The 16,333-nt window shown below is 43.3% G+C and overlaps 1 protein-coding gene across 16 annotated transcripts in view; it reads left to right on the forward strand.

Moving 5' to 3' along the window:
* Positions 1 to 16,333, forward strand: part of GRIK4 (glutamate ionotropic receptor kainate type subunit 4) — a 635,802-nt gene that overhangs the window by 229,138 nt on the left and 390,331 nt on the right. The gene's annotated exons all lie outside the window — the stretch shown is intronic.

Here is a 16,333-nt window from a genome sequence, read left to right on the forward strand (position 1 = left end):
GTTTGTTTAAAGAAGGGGCGATCCTTTTATGTGGAGGGTGATGAGAGCGGGAGAAAATACCCTAAAAGGAAAAGATAAGTTTGAGGTAAGAAAGTAAGAGTTGGGGGAGCCAGTTAGCTTAGTTGGTTAGAATGTGATACTCGTAACACCAGGGTTGCCGGTTTGATCTTCGCATGGGCCAGTGTGAGCTGTACCCTCCAGAACTAGATTGAAACAAGTATTTGACTTGGAGCTGATGGGTCCTGGAAAAACACGCTTTAGAAAGTGATGTAATACAGAATTGTACACCTGAAATCTATGTAATTTTACTAACAATTGTCACCCCAATAAATTTAATAAAATAAAATTTTAAAAAAAAAGTGAAAAGAACCCAGGGAATGAGAAAACTATTTGTAAGTCATATAAATAAGAATCTAGTATCCAAAATAAAGAACTTTGATCTCTCTCAAAAAAAAAGAAAAAAGAAAAAAGAAAGTGTTTATCAAACACCTAATATGTGCCCGTGACATTCTATAGATTATAACATTTAATTTTTACAACAGTCTCCAGAGGTGGGTTTGATAATGTCTGATATTTAGGTATGGAAACCGAAGCTTGGAGAAACTGAAGATCACTCGTGTGGAACATAGAGCTCTTACTCTATGTTCTGTCCCCCACACTAGGCACCTCCCTTTTGCTCCCCTCTGTGGAGCCTCTGGGAAGAGTAGGGGGAAGGTGGGTATGAATGGGGCCTGCCCCAGATCCCCAAGACACCTCAGCTTTTATAGAGAAGCAGAAGGCACACATAGCACCTAAGCCCTCTTCATTGACCCTGCCCTTGAAAGTTTCCTTCTCAGACATCTGAGAGAGGGAAATTAACTTAAAATTGAACAGGAGTCAGGCTGAAGGCAACTTGATGCTAAAAATAAAAGCGGAGGCTGTGCCGATTCTAAGGAAATGATTCTACACACTGCCTTTATTTATAACTCCTTATATATTAGATTCCCAAATGATGTTTAACCAGGAATCATATGGCAGTCATCTTTGATTATTTATGCAGCTAATGACTAAACATATATTATTATTGCTTTTTATTCAGCCCTGTTAAATGTCCTGAGTGCTTCCCTTCTTGGAAGGTACCAAGGAAAGGGGTCCTGAGAGTCCCTGCTTTCTAAGATCAGCACAAGGCCCCAGGGGAAGGAGAATAGAGAAGGTGCCTTGGCAGGTGTCTAAAGACCAGGTGAGGGAATCCACCAGAAGGTTTTGTTTTCGTTTTTTGTTTTTGTTTTTTTGTTTTGTTTTGTTTTTAAAGAAAGGACGATTCTTTTATATGGTGTGGTGGTGGGAGTGAGAGAGAACACCCAAAAAGGGATAGAAGAATTTGAAGTAAGAATTGAACTTGTGGAGCCTGAAATATCTAGCCTTCTAATAATAGCAGCATTTATTAAATATTTATTATGTGCCAGAGACTGTACTATTCAAAAGTATTTGATACTAACATCATGTCCATTTTATAGATGAGAAAGCTGAGGCTCAGAGAAGTTAAATAGCACATCCAAGGTCACAAGGTTGGTGTGAGTCTAGAGCTGGCCTTAGGACCCAAGCCGTTTGCCTCTGGAGGCCTTATGCCCATTGTGCTTCCCTGCCCTACTTCAGAACCTGCACCCTCTCCTCTTGCGTAAGCTTAACTTTGTGAGTAAACCGCTCTAGGAAAAGTATGGAAAACTTGTCCCTGGAACCTGGAAAGGAGTGTAGAGACTAAAATTCTTGGCTTCCCCTGTGCTTTCCTGAGGTACTTTACAACCTGCTCAGGATGAGCTGTTAGCTGTCTTGAGGGCATAGTCCACCCAGGACCACCTAATATAAACGTGGAGGGGGCCACTTCAGGTAGGGCAGGGAATGTGAGATTCAGGATGTTGAGTAAAGTTTTCTTAGACAATGATACCTCCCGGTCTAAGCCCCAGAGTGTGACATCCAGGGCATCTGAATGTGGAAGGTGGTGGTAATGGCCTGGGCACCTTCAGGCCTTGGCGCATGACACAGACTCTACCCGTGGACATCTGAGGAGAGCAGGACCTTCTTCATGAGGAGAACTTGTCTCAGAGAACTTCCCCATGCCAACTGCAGCCACTCTGAGCCCCTGGGCACTCTCTCTTTTACTTCTCACTCCCTCACTCTTTCCCAGTTTTATCTTTTCAGAAGAAAGCTCAAACTCCTTTCCAGGGCATCTGAAGCCTTCATAGGGAGACTGCAGCTATCTAGATAGTGTCATCCTTCATCCTCACTCCCCCACTCCTATCCTACCCCATAAACACTTTCTAGCGTGCATCCTGCCTTCTGACATGCTGGAGTCCCCAGAACGTCCTTGCCCCTCAGGTTTCTGGGCCTTTGTTCCCATTGCCTGGAATACTCATCTCTTCACCTTGCCTGCCTGGCAGAATTTTATTAATCATTCAAGGCCTTTCTGATATGTGACTTCCTCCTCAAAGGAAACTTCCCTGACCATCATTTCAATGCCCACATATGAGGACTCTGTCCCTCTTCAGTGCTCCCATGCCATGGTGTGGGCAACCGATTCTACCTTAGCCCACACCTCACAGGATATAGTGATGTGAGTTGTTTAAGCATTAGTTTCTCTGAGGGCAAAGACCACATTAATTGCTTGTCACTGCCCCTGGCTGTGTTCATAGTAGGTGCTCAGTGAACATTAATTGAATGAATTAATGAGTGACTCATTCTTATTTGGGGCTGCTATAGAGAAGGTGCTCATTCTACTTGGGACCATACATCCACTGGCTTTGAAAATGAGGATGCAGGGGCAGGAAACAAGGGACTAAATTAACTAAGTTATACAACCTGAACTAGAATAGCAAAGAGCCTGGAACATTCCGGTTGGGGGTAGGAAGGAAACTGTTAACTGGCTGTTTATCTCAGAGTTTGGAAGCGAGAAGAAAGAGACCTAGGCTGAGTACAAAAGGAGGATTTCAGCAGTGCCTTCCCAGTGCCCTCTCCTTCCTAGAACACCAACATAGAGTCTCTGGCCTTTTCAGTTGAACATTTGACCTTCAGAAGGATTGTATGTGCTTGGCCCAGCATCACAGGGACCCCCTGCCCTGCTTGGCTCGGACGCCCAACTCCTCCCCAAGGAGATGTCTCCCCACAGAGGGGTGGGTCAGCCTCCAGCCTTCTCCCCTCCCATCCCATCCCTCAGTGCCCCTCCCTTCATCTCTGCAGACACAGCAGCTGCTGCCTGGAGTTGGGCCAGATGCCAGGGTCCAGTTGGAGGAAGAATAGAGAAGGTTGTGGGGAAAAGCCAGGTGAGGACAGGTACGGTGACCTGAGAAGCTCAGGGCTTAGGATAGAAGCCCAGGATGAGAATGTGTCCCAGGCTGTGTGAACTGTTGAATTTTCAGGGGTCATGTCACCTCTCTGGCCTCTGTTTCTCATGCCATGGTCTCCCATGTCCTGTGTAGCCTGGGATTCTGTGTTTCTGTGCAGTTCCCCTCAAGGCTGCAACAGATATATTTTTAACCTCCCCATTGTCCTCCTCCTCTGCCGTTTTCTCTTCCCTCCTCTCTTTCCTCTGCCCCTCTAAGTATTTATTGTCCACCTGGGTCTAGATTATCCCCTGATTAAGTGCATTTTAGCTGTTGGTTGCCTGTTCCCTCAGTTTTATAGACACATTCAGTGAGGCACAGAGGCCAAGGCCTGATTTTAGAGAGGGAGGGTAATGAGAACAGAGAGCAGCAGTGGCCGGCTTAGATTGGGTTTTAATAAAATTTCCAGTTAACCTAAATCATCCGCATCACAGGCGGCCTTGTGACTGCTGAGTATATAGGCCAGCCCAACACTGCCACCCCAGGCTGGGACAGGCAAGAAAGTGCAGAATTAGGGCTGGGAGACATGGAACTGGGGAGCCTGTTGGAGAGGAAATGCCTGTCTCAACCAGAGGACCCCCCTTGATGCCGAGGGTAGGGCTATTCTGAAGTGCTCCAGGTAAAGGCTCTCTGAGGAGAAGCCCAGTGCCTGCTCCTTCATAGCCGTTAATTAGTTGCTTATGATGAGATAATTCATCAAAATTAAGTGATTTCCTTCATTATGTTAATGTCACAGGGCAATAAAACTGTTGCTAAGGATGATTTTTCTCTGCATCGAAGAGTAGAATGTCAAGGGGAAAAAATGGGGCGGAGGGGGAAAAAAGGAAAACAGAACTAAGAAGAGAATGACGGGCAGTGATGTCTATGTTTTGGCTGGAAGCATTGGAAAGAAGTCAAAATGAAATGCAAATCCTGTGTCTCTCTATTAGAGCCAAGGTGACACCACCAAATGCATTTCTTTCTATCCAGAGCACTGGACAGGAAGAAAAGCATTTGGTGGTGTCACCTTGGCTGCAATAAACAGGCAGATGGGTGATGGGGAGGGCTTTTCTGGCTGCTCGTTGGAAGGAAAGATGGTGACAGCCAGAGGCAGTGGCTTCAACTTCAGCCTCGATGAGGGAGTCGGGCTGGGCAACAGGAAAATTCTCTGGAGAAGGTTCACACTTGCTTATGAGGCCTGTGAAGCCCTGCATGATCTGGCCTTGACTCCCTCCATCTGCATCTCTTAAAGCTTTTCTCCTCTTTCAGCCAGGTCTGCCCACACTGGCCTAATGTCAGTTTCTTGAATGTGCCAAGAGCATTCCTGTCTTAAGGCCTTCACACATATGGTTCCCTTTCTCTTGACCATGATGTAACACCCCTCTCTCCTTTTTCTTATTTTATTTTTTTTTTTTCATCTGGCCAACTCCTGTTTCTCCCTCAGGTAAAATGTTATTTCTATAGATGAACCTTATTTGAACTTTACTCCTAATGTCTGGCACAGTTGCCACATTGCATATGGGGAGTGAGGGATGGATGGATAAAGAGTCTTCTTCCTGCTTAAACCCTGCCCCAGTTGCCCATTGCCTCCAGCATAAGGTGCAAACTCAGTCGCATATAGTATCTATATTAATTTGTTAGTTCTGCCATAACAAAATATGACTGACCTGGTGGCTTAAACAACAGAAATTTATTTTCTCATGGTTCTGGAGGCTGGAAGTCCAAGATCAAGGTGCTGACAGGTTTGGTTTCTTCTGAGTTATTTCTCCTTGGTTTGTAGAAGGCTGCCTTCTTGTCATTTCCTCACACGGTGTTTCCTCTCTGTCTCTCTGTGTGTCCAGATGTCCTCTTCTTGTAAGAACAGTTACGTTTGATTAGAACCTGGCCTAATGACCTGATTGTAATTTAATCACCTCTTTAAAGGATCTATCTCCAAATACAGTATAATTTGAGGTATAGGTGATTAGGGCTTCAACATCATTCTTAACTGTCATCATTTTTGTTGCCACTCCTGTCTCATAAGTCTTCAATTAACACTTGATTTAATGGTAGATTTAAAGGGAATATATTTTGACCTCCAGACAAGATGAGTGCAAAAAGAAGGAGCTATTCCATCGAGTACAAGAAAGGAATCATGGAGGACTCCTGGGGCAAGAATCTTATGGCTTTCTGCAAAGAGGAGAAGTTGTATCTCCAAATTGTCCAAAAATGGCGAGCAGAGTACAATAACCTCAGTCAACAAGTGGACGAGGGATATGCTAAGAAGCGCAAGTGTGGATCAGGTTGACAACCATTATTTCCTGAGCTGGAAGACATCATCTGTGAATGGATTGCTGACAGGAGAGCAAAGGCTTTGGTTGTGCACAGGGCTGATATTCAAGCATTTGCCCTTGCAATGGCACCACAGTTAGAAATACCCCAGAAGAATTCAAACCATCACAACACTGGCTGGATGGCTTCCTTCAGCGATATGAACTATTTCTAGTAAGAAGATTGACAACACTGTTCAAACTGGAACTGAAGTTATTAAACGTGCACTTGCATTCAAGTCCTTTGTTGATGGCATCGACTTTTCTAAATACCAACCCTCCAACATGATTACTATGGATGAAACTGCAGTGTTTATGGGCCAAGGATCTCAAACAACAATTGATCAGAGGGGTGCCACGTCAATCTACATTCCCTCCACTGGTTACGAAAGTGCACGTGTTACCTGTATTTTGGTGATTCGTCTGGGTGGAAAGAAAGCCTCACCTCTAATCATCACTAAGGGCAAGAAAGATAAGGTTAAAAGTGTCTCAGGTATTTATGTTCTTAAAACCGAAAAACCCTGGTGCACAGAAGCAGTTATAAGGAAGTGGGTCAATTTAATGCTGCCATTTGTTTTATGAGGTGGCCAAAGAGGTCTGCTAGTCTGGGATTCAGAAAGCACTTACCGCACTGAAGACATGAAGAACTTCCTTGCAGAGAGAATAGATCAAACAATGATTCCCGCAGGAATGACTGCCTATCTCCAGACTCTTGATATGGCAATAAACAAGCCTTTCGAGGACCATTTGTGCATGGAAATCAATGACTACATTAAAAATAGAATGGAGAGAAATCAGCATGGAAACTTGGTGAAGCCTAGCCTGCAACAGGTCATGACTTGTGTGAAGAATTCATGGGATAAAATCACTGACAGCTGTGTTGCCAATGCACTATGAGCAGGCGACATGGACAAGAAGTGCTCATTTAAGGAGAGCTCTGTTGCTGGACATGAGAGATTGGGGCCAATGGTTGTACAGGAAATGGAGTCGCAAGAAATTCAAGCCGGAATTCGGGGTTTGGAGAGTTATGACAATGTTCCAGAAGAAGATGACATGACTGTATTTGAATAAATGTAGATTTTTATACATGAATAACTGAGTAAATGTAAATTGTTGTACATGAAAAAATAAGACATCCCCTGAAAATAAGCCCTAATGTGTCTTTTGGGGCAAAGATTAATATAAGACCTGGTCTTATTTTCAGGGAAATACAGTATCCATGTACGGTGTCACGTGGGTAGTAGAATTGTTTGGGTGATAGATGGGAGGGGGTAGGCGCCAGGGTGAAAAATGTGAAGGGATTAAGAAGTACAAATTGGTAGTTGCAAAATGGTTATGGGGATGTAAAGTAAAGCGTAGGGAATAATATGGTCAATAATATGGTAATAACTATATAGTGCTAGGTGGGTGCTAGACTAGTCAGGGGGATCACTTTTAAATTATATAAATGTCTAAGCACTATGCTGTACACAGAAAATTAATATAAAATAATATTAAATGTCAACTGTAATTGAAAAATTAAAAAGTGGGGAAAGGTGAAGGGGAATAAGAAGTCCAGATTTCCAGATATAAAACAAGTCATGGGGATGTAATATACAGCATAGGGAATATAGTCAATAATATTGTGACCGCGTGGTATGATGTCAGATGGTTGCTGGACTTATCATGCTGATCACTTCTTTAGGTATATAAATGTTGAATAATTATGGTATACACCTGAAACTGATATAACATTGTATGTTAGCTATATTTTTAATAAAAATATTTTTTAAAAAGAAAAGTGGTGTTGGACAGGTAGATAAATAGGGGAGTCATTGACGTGTAAGTGGTATTGAGAACCATGGGATCAGGCAGTCTCAGAGAGAAAATGGTGTGGAGGGACAAAAACTGAGTAACCTAATATGCTTACTCAAAAATGAAAGCTACCGTTTTGTAAAATAGACATAGTCTAGTGAGTCCACAATAAACTGCAGGACTAAAGTAAAGAGGACTTAATCGGCCAACATATTTTAACTGGCAAGAAATTGTGGAAAGCTGTGAATTTTATGTCTGGGCGGGCGGGGGTGGGGTGGTGGTTATATTAGCCAATTATGATAGGCTAGCCATAGAAAAGTAGAGAATGGTTTTGAGAGACCAGCATGTCATTTGGTAGACCAACTGACACTGTGTTATGGACTCACACCCTGCCCTAGATAAAGTAAACATTAGCTCTGGAATATCCATTTGCCAGGTCTGGAAAAGTTTTCCCTAGTGATGTGTTGAAAGATTCTCAGAGGATAAATCATGAACACAGATTTGCAGATGAGTACAGAACTTTTCTAGACCATTAACACTTTTTGGTATGCCCTCTTTTTTTTTTTCCCCCTGGGAAGAAAGCAGAGTGAAACAAATAGAATAAACATTTGATTTAATTAATGGCTGACTGAGGGAAAGGATCATTCATACTCAATATTATGAGCAAACTACTATAAGTCAAGGTTAAGAAGAAAAATAAAGTTAGTAGTTGATCCCTGGCCTCCAAGGGCTTGTGGAGACAATACTAAAACATGAAAAACTGACAGTGTTAGACAATTTAATAACTATAGTAATAAGGTAAAGCATATTTAAGTGCCCAGTGAAATGGTACAGACAGTACATGGTATAAGAGTCTAGAAGAGGGAGTAGTCAAGGACAGCTTTTCTGTGCTCATCGAATCCAATTATTTGCCTTGGAGGAGTGAATAAGGGGTACTTCTTAAGGCATAGGGGAAGTCAGACGGACTGGAATGGAATCTCCAAGCCTGTACTTCTGTGGAAGAGGATGTTTAGATCTGCTACCATCTATTGGTGAGGGTGGAAAGGATCCAGAAGCATGGTCCACAGGTGGTATAAAAGAAAGGTGCCAGGAAGAATCAGGTGTTGCCATCTTCCTCTGTGGGACGACAAAAATATGGTCCTCAGACTAGCAGCATTGACATCACCTAGGAATGTGTTAGAATGCGGAATCTTAAGCTCTGCCTCAGACTTACAAAATCAGTATCTACAGTTTCGCCAAATCCCCAGGTGTAGCTCATGTTCATTAATGTTTGAGAAACACTGATATAGTCCTGGTGATTTAAAATCCCCCTGGGCTGCTTCCAGACCCTCCGTGTCCATGGAGATTTTGATTAGTGGGAATGAAATGAGATCTGGAAATTTCAAATTTTTAGTAAGTATCCCTAGGTGATGACTTTCCGCCATCAGGAAAATTTTGAAAGCTCTTTTTTCGCTGTGGTCTGCCCCTGTCCCTAGTTCAAGCCAGCTTTTTCACCATGCATATCAGTACTCCTGGCTCTCTTCTTTCCATTGAAACCATTCTTTTCAAGACCACCAACCAAATGGCACTTTCCTGATCTTCATCCTCTCCTCCTCTGTTACCTCTCTGCAGCAGTGCGGTTCTGACTGCCTTTTCCTTTTTGAAGCACTCTTTCAATCCTGGTTTCCACTAGACTAGGGTCTTCTTTCCCAGTTCTTGTCCTCTTAGTGACTTCATCTCCTTTTCAAATTATTCTTCTCCTTGAGCATTTCACCCTTCCCTTACCCATTCTATGCTATCTTGTCCACTCTGTGGCTGTAATTACTAGGTCGATGTGCACAATTTTCAAGTCTTCTGCAACCTTGCCTCTCCCCAGCTCCAGCTGTATGGGGGAGGTCTCACACACATGCTAGTGTCGCTTAGGCTGTGGTTACTAGTGCTACCCTCAGAGGCAGCAAGTACATGGGCTTTAGAGCCAAACCCACTTGGATCTGAATCCTGCTCTTCACTTGTCAGTGGAGAGATCTTGGGTAAATTAACTTTTGAGTCTCAGTTTACCTCTAAAGTTAGGTTAATAGTATCTGCTTCAGAGGATTCTTTTTGAGAACAATTGGGATAATGCATATAAACTGCATGCCACATAAGAAGTTCTTGATAAATGTTAGTTTCTTTTGAAAAAACATTCTTCTTCATTATACTTTTTATCAAACTGAACTCAATCCCTTGCACTACCCAGCCTATATTTTTGTTTAACTCTGTGCCTTTGCTCATACTTTTTCCTCTGCTTGGATTATTTCCAATTTTGCTGTCTTTCAAGGCCAAACTCTGTTGCCACCTTGACCATGAAGTCTATGATCAACTCAGTTCCAAATGAGCTTTCACACAAATCCTGTGCTTTTTTAACTGTCACTCTTATGGTACTTACATCACTTCATAGCTTGTACTATAATTATTTAGGCACATGACATCTTCTGTACAAGACTAAAAGCTTCATTCAGGACAGGCTTATGACGTTATAATAGTTGTATTCCCCAAAAGGGCTAGTACATCTATCCTTTCTATGCCAGGAAAGCTCAAATGTTTTACTGGTAGTGAATGGGCTATATCACCTTTACATGTGAAAGCTAGCACATTACTCTCCATTACGTATGCTAATAGAGGAAAGCCCTGTGTGGGGACAGAGCCCCAGAGGGCAGTTTCCAGACTCCCAGCCTCACATGGAAAGGTGCTGTTTCGGGTAGTAGATGGTCATCAGCTGTGACTAGTTGGCCGTCAACTGATACTGGTTAGCCATTAGCCACTGATGTAACTGCCGTGGCTAAGCCAGCAGGTGGCAGAGTGCGGGTTGCGGATTGCAGAGAAGTGGACAGCAGGTTCTGGACAGTGTGGCTTCTGCTTCCTGTGTCTCCAACCCAGCCGACAGCGAGACTATAGTGGTATGACTCCCCTATCTATGGCTTCGGGGGTGTTCCTTTTTGGCCTCATCATAGCCTGCGTTCTTATGTGGGGAGCGGGAGCTGAGACCCCGCATGACACCCTGCATGACACTGTGATGTAGGGAATCAAAATAACAGATTGTCCCAACATTATTGCTGTTGGCTTTCGAAGGCATGGGGGTATTTCTGCTTCAGATTTACCTTGCTGATTGTTTTATAAGGCAGACATTAATGTAAGTTTGCATTTCATGAGCATACACCATCTGAAAAACTGAAGGGGCTAATCTGAAAGCATGTTGAGTAGTGACCGAAGCTATTTTAGGATTTTCAGTTGCCCAGGAATAATCCAAAAATTGAATAGTCAACCCCCACATAACTTACAGTTGGCTGTTTTGTTGTTAGTCCTCTCTTAGCTTTCTCTGGTCAAAGCCATTTATAACAATACGGGCATTAGTCAAAGGCATGCTAATCACCTATCATTGACATAAAATACTTCTGGTGATGGAGCAGTAGTACTGTGTTTTGAATTGATGTCAGACTATTATAACAATGATAGTTTACATTTGTATAATGATTGGTAATTTATAAAGAGCTTTCACATATGTTATTTAATTCTATCTGCTGAATGCCCTAAGTAGATAAGAGTAGGTCTCATTATCATTATCCTGTTTCACCTGTGTGGAAACCAAGGCTCAGAGAAGTTAAGTGACTTTCCCAGTCTCTCTTTGCTAGATACAGGTAGATTCGGAGACAACAGCCTTTGTCTTTTTACTCTTGGGTGCCAGCACTTTTCCTACTTTACCGTGCTCCTTTAATGAACTTCCAGTTCTTTAAGATGTTTATTAGTATTCCCTTGTGATTCATTATTATTTCCAGGTGACTCATTATTAGAGTTTATACTTTCTTTATTTTCGTCTACTTTATACATTTTCTTTCCATTTTCTTGAACAAATTTATCACATTTAAAGTCCTTTTCTTTTAACTTTGAATCTAGACCACCTGTGGGTCTGTTTCTATTGTCTGTTTTTTGTTTGTTTGTTTGTTTGTTTTTTCCCTCTTGAATTTTGGTCATATGGTTTTATCTGTGGGTGTGCCTAATAATTTTTTTATTAAATGCTAGACATTGTGTAGTCTGTAAATGCTGTGATCTTTAAGAGAGGGTTTACTCTTTGCTAGGCAGAGTGTAACAGATGATCTTAATTCAATTAAAGACTGAACTGAATCCAAGCTGGGTTGTGTTTTGATAAGATTTAGTCTACCTTGGATTCACCCTTCTCCCAGGGAGTAGCCAGCATTAATTGAGAGCCTGGTGTGTATTATCTCTTCAGTATCTTAAGACTGCAGAAAAATTCTGCTTAATAGTGGCTTTCTGCTTAGATTTCTTTGTCCTTCTGCTCCATTCAGCTTCAGGGTTCTATAAATAACCTCAGGGGGAAACTGGCCATGCCTTTGAGGCCTCTCAAGTCTCTAATTTTCTCTTGCTAGACTAAGACTGCCAGAAGCTCTCCTGGCTTCTTTTCCCTTCAGCAGCAGACCTATGCTTGTGCAAAGCCTGGAGATCCCCAGTCTCTCAGCTTGTGCCCAGAAATGGCAAATCCCTTCAGGTTAGAAGCAACTACAGAACATGAACTTGCCTATTCTCATTTTTCCCTATCTGTAATTATATCTCCTCTGATCCTTGTTGCTCCAGCAGGTCTATGATGCCTTAAAACAGATGAATATTGTATTTTATCTAGCATTTCTAGTTATTCTCAGTAGAAGTATTGATCTGCTACAAACTATGCCATCTTACCCTGAAGCAGAAATCAGATGTTTGTTATTAACATACAAAAGCCATGTGTATACAAAGGTACTTTTTAGCTGGGTGCCTTGGTAGGTGGCCCAGCCAAGTGGGAGTTAACCCTCCTCAGGGCATTTGCTGGAGTCTCTGGGTTGCCCAACCAGGAAGAAGGCAAGGAAATGGATGGGTTGTAATTAGTGCCTAGAAGGAAGGTGTTCATTAGACTGAGGAATTGGCATTCGGCAAGCTTAGAAGGACTTGATACTCCATGAAGTTTCTAATGATTTTGGCAGAATGTTCATCCCCTGGGTGAGCAGCATCATGTTGATATCAGCAAACAGATTGTATTTCAGCCCAGATAACCCAAAATGGAATCTTGCATGAGAGCTGGAAACAATTTACCATATTTTAATGCGGTTGAGACAGGTTGGTCAGGGTAATTTACACTATAAATAGGGTGATGGAGTTCAGAGTAAGAGTGGAATGGGGGACAGGCATTGGACATGGAACTGGCCCACATATGTACCAAAATGGCGTGTGCTTATATGTGTAGATATGAAAGAAAGACATTATATGCACGGAGAGTGCTTCAGGGACACTCCCTTCCATCACAGAATTCTCTCTGAATAGTCAGTCTAGACCAGGTTTTGAGAATACCAGGAGAAAGAGAACCAAAATTCTACCCTTAAGGACTTCGTAGTCTGATCGTGGAGGCTGATAAGTCACCAGATGATTAGCGACAGTAGTACTAGGTGCAGGATGCCCCTGCCACGTTGGGAGCACAGAAGAGGGACAGGGCTTTGGGTGGGCCAGGAAATGCTTTCAGATATCATTCTGAAGTAAACCAGTTGGATGGGGTAGAGGATAGTTCAAGCAGAAGGAACAGGTTGAGGAAATGTGCTGCTACAATATTATAATAACATGCACATAATTCATAAACAGGGAGTTTCTGTTACCTCTGCCATTGCCCTGGTCTGGTCTTCATGACCTCTCACCCGGCAAGAGCCTTCTGCCTGCCTCCCATCTCTCAATTCTTGAGTCTATCCTACCCTTTGAACTCATGTTTTCTTCATAACATACTGACCTGGTCATTGTTCACAACTCAAGAACTTTTCAGGGTTTCTCTTGTTTATAAAGTAAAGTAAAAAATCCTTGGTGTGCATTAAACCCTTCCATGTTCTGACTATAAGCTACTCTGCTATCATCATCTTCCTCTACACTATCTCCAACCGTACCTTGGGCCTCTGTTCCCTAGTTTTATTGGACCACTCACTGTTGCTGTGGACAACCAGTATTTCCCTACCTCCATGGCCTTGTTCATGCCATTTCTCATATCTGAAATGCCCTTGCCTGCCAGATTCGCCTGATGAAATTCTACTCTTTACTCATGACCCAGATCACATTTCACCTTTTCTCTGAAAATTTCACTGATCCTCCTGTCAGAACAATTTATTTATTCTCTGACTTCTCATAGTTACCCCTTCTGTTAAAATAAATCACATTCTGCCTATCTTAGAGTTTTTTGTGTCTCTATCTATTGGTTGCAGCCCCCACCCCTCCCAGGACAAACTCCTTGAAGGCAGAGAGAATACTTTATTCATTTTATAGTCTCCATCACACCTCGTGATACATTCCTGGTGTTTGATAAATATTTACTGACTGAATGAATGAATGAGAATTGAATGGGCTTTCTATCTGTTTTGTTCTAGGTGTGTCTTGTAATTAAAGTGATTTTGTTAAGTCAATTTCAGGCAAAATGCAAGACAAGTTTTATGTGATGTGTGAGAAGAACTGTAAAAGTGATTTATGGGTTGTAGGAGATCTGTGCAAACAGGTTGGGGAAATGGTCATAGTCAGTTGCTGCCTCCTTCCATCATTCCAGACCCTAAATGAAGAAGCACAGCTGCCTTCACAGCCACGGCCAAGGCCTAGAGGCCTTCAGGCAGAACTCCCTTCCCCCTTCCCCCTCGGCATGTGAGTGACTTTAGTATGTGCTGTTGAAGTACTAGATAAAAATGCACACTGCTCAGAGTGTATTAAGATGTTTAAGGAGTAGTGTTCACCTATGCTCTGCAGTCCCATGTTCGGGAGTGGTCTTTTGTGTGAGGCTCTAAAGCACATTTGTTCTACCAGTGGGTATAACTCTTACTTGTTCAGCCACATTCTCTCACTACAAGTCTTGGGCTCAAACTTGTGACCTTAGCCTCCTGGCTTCATGCTCCAGCTAGCCGAGCCAACAACCACACCAGGAGCTGACTGCACCTGTCTCTTCTTATTGGAAGCGTGAATTTGAGCACGGGCAGCTGGGCATCCAGGCAGCCAGAGTGAGCACCCTGCCTGTTATGACTTGGATGCCCCAAAACAGCAGCTCAGCGTGGAGAGTGAGAATACCTCCTGAGCAGCCAGGATGGGGCCATTTCTCCCAAACAGAGACAACAGCCCTGTGACCTGTGGTTTTTGCATCAACAGCCAGGTGCTTTTTCCTCCACATTCCTCACCATGTTCCCAAGGCCCAGATTTAACTTTTATTTTAGTTGCAGGCTATTTCTTCTTTTAGTGGTATCCCAAACTGCCTGAAATAATTCTTGCCCTTATTTTATGTGGCTCTGCCTTACATATTTATGGTAAATTAGCATGTTATCATAGGCCGTGGTTCTCTGGGTTCCACATATTATGCTCCTTCAACCTCTTTTTATAGGTCAAAACTTCAAATTCTTTAATCATTTTTATTACTTTTTTAAATTCAGTCTCTCTCCTTCATTTCTTTTAAGAACAAGAAGGCCCAAGTTTTAGAACATGTTCCAAGAATGACCTGGATTAGGGACAGTCAGGGACCTTTGTTTTGGGGACTCTTTGCTCCTTTCCCTGATGAAGCTCTCTTGTGTTATTTGTGTTACCTTTGACTCACTGTTTCCACATCATCTACCCTAATTTTCACCTTCCCACAGAATGGGCTTATTCTCACTATGGCCCAACTCCCAGATTTGGCTTGGACGGTAGGTATTTTTTGATAGCACAGAAGCTAAGGTTGTGAAGATTTAGGATGGAAAGAGGGGGAAGCCAACAGGTACTGAGCACCTGTGATGTTACAGGCATTGTGCAAGACACTCACATATATTACCTCCATAAATTCATACATACACATATGAGATATACACTGTTTCCCCCTTTTTGCGATTAAGAAAACTAAGGCTCAAGAGTGGCAACTTTAGAGATGGGGGAAAATGGCAGAATAGGTAAATGCTGTAACTTCCACCTTCCACAACCACATTAAAATTACAACTAAAATATACAGCAGTCAACCTCGAGAACCATCTGAAGTCTAGCTGAACAGAACCCCTATAACTAAGAATGCAAAGAAGAGGCCAGATCGAGACTGGTACATGGGACAAGGACCAAAATGGGCTGGCCCCACACCCATGGATAGTGATTGAGCATCGGGAGGTTTACCTCAGCAGTGGAAGTCCTCCCTGCAGAGTGAGGTGTCCCAGCCCCACACTGGGCTCCCCAGCCCAGGGGTCAAGTGCCAGGAAGAGGAGCCCCCACAACATCTGGCTGAGAAAATCAGTACTGTCCCAGTGAGATAGACGGTAGCTGGAAACACAGATGTCCTCCTAAAGGGTCCCCACACAGACTGACTCACTTGCAGGCACTCACTCTGGGCTCCAGCAGAGGGGCAGTTAACTCAAGAGGTGCCAGAGACATACAGAGAAAGACTGATTTCTGTGGTTTCAGGGTGAAGGCTAGAGGGATAGCTGGCATTATCCCTGTGTGGAGCCCACCTCAGGTGCAGCATACAGGTGGGCACCATCTTTCCTGTGTTGAGCCCTCCTCCACACAGCCAAATCTGAGCCTATATTGACCTGGTGAACTCCACCTGTCCCACGCTGGTGACTCCCTGGGACCCTACCCAGCTTGTGAGGTATCACCTAGGAGCCATCTCAGCAACTGGGCAGACAGCCCCACCTGCACACTGTGGGAGGCTTTTCCAGCAGCAGACAGTCCATGGCAACTTGCTTGGCTGCCTGGGACACTTTCAGTGGCTGTCAATCAGCCCTGGCTCGTGCTGCAGACTTTCTTGGACAGCAGTCAGGGATCTGCAGGCCAAGGTGAGTGGCAGCTGGCCTCAGTGTTCTCTGGGAATTTTGCAGAGTGGCCACAGGCTTGGAACTGGCCCAAGAACTGAATCTGCATTAACCT

The sequence above is a fragment of the Rhinolophus sinicus genome, linkage group LG16 (genome assembly GCF_036562045.2).
Source record: "Rhinolophus sinicus isolate RSC01 linkage group LG16, ASM3656204v1, whole genome shotgun sequence".
Lineage (NCBI taxonomy): Eukaryota > Metazoa > Chordata > Mammalia > Chiroptera > Rhinolophidae > Rhinolophus > Rhinolophus sinicus.